Source organism: Mastomys coucha, unplaced genomic scaffold (assembly GCF_008632895.1).
Source record: "Mastomys coucha isolate ucsf_1 unplaced genomic scaffold, UCSF_Mcou_1 pScaffold20, whole genome shotgun sequence".
Classification (NCBI taxonomy): domain Eukaryota; kingdom Metazoa; phylum Chordata; class Mammalia; order Rodentia; family Muridae; genus Mastomys; species Mastomys coucha.
The window spans coordinates 68,026,234-68,027,489 of NW_022196903.1; the positions used below are offsets into that span (position 1 = coordinate 68,026,234).

The 1,256-nt window shown below is 38.6% G+C and overlaps 1 pseudogene; it reads left to right on the forward strand.

Annotated features, from left to right (window-relative positions):
- The first annotated feature begins 925 nt into the window (after positions 1-925).
- On the forward strand, positions 926-1,256 carry LOC116098182 (annotated as a pseudogene).

The following is a 1,256-nucleotide window of genomic DNA, read 5'->3' on the forward strand; positions in this document are numbered from 1 at the left end:
CTTGAATGCAAGGAATGTTCGAGTTGACATGTTGATCCAATACTAGAAGTAGACTGATACTCTGCAAGGGGCTGCAGCCTTAAACAAAACTCCACATGTTTCTGGGAATTACACCAGAATCCAATTCATATGTCATCATGAATATGCCAGTTAATTTTGGATTCTTTTGAAAAATTATATAAAACAAAACAAAAATCTGACACTGGATAATATAGAAAGAAACAATTTTACATGGCTTATGATTTTGGTACCTGGAAACTACAGACCAGCACAGAATACTATTCTTTTGAAAGGCCTTAGTGTGAAGGAATTAACTAATATGAGTTAGACCTAGAGTTAGGATTAGAGTTAGGGTTAGGGTTAGGGTTAGGGTTAGGGTTAGGGTTAGGGTTAGGGTTAGGGTTAGGGCTAGGGATAAGGTTAGAGGGTTAGGGTTCAATTCAAGCTCTTCATTTTTTACTCTTTAACATAACTAAATACAAACCCCTTGCTAAGACTGAAATACAGTGACATAGTTCCACTTCTAGGCTGTAGAATACTTATCCTTGTCTTACCCCCACACTACAGCTCTTATCATAATAACTGCTCAAAGACCTATAATATACAGAAATTTTAAAGAGACAAAATATGGATTTGGAGAAAACAAAAGTAGTTGATATAAAATCAGTGTGGTATATTTGTTTGTGTGTGTGTGTGTGTGTCTGTCTTTGTGTCCTTGTTGTTTGTGTATCTGTGTATGTTTCATGAATTTACATGATTAAAGGAAGAAATAAGTTGGCCCTAATAAACCATTTAAGGACATAACATAATTTAAAGTGGAATAACGAGTAGTTTACCCGGCAGAAACTTATCCACAGGAAGTGGCGGGTATGCTCTCTCTTCTTGTCTCTTTGGTCTCGCTGGTGGAAGCAAGTTGACGAAAGGAATGTCATCCTTTGGAAAGCGTAGCAATAAGATGCACACGCTGTGCCACAGCTGTGGCTCCAAGGCCTACCATCTTCAGAAGTCAACCTGTGGCAAATGTGGCTACCCTGACAAGCGCAAGAGAAAGTATAACTGGAGTACCAAGGCTAAGAGTCGAAACACTACCAGGACTGGTCAGATGAGGCACCTAAAGATTGTCTACTGCAGATTCAGACATGGATTCCGTTAAGGAACAACGCCTAAACCCAAGAGGGCAGCTGTTGCAGCATCCAGTTCATCTTGAGGATTTCAAACATTCATAAAATAAATGTTCTGGTTTCAAAAAAAAAAAA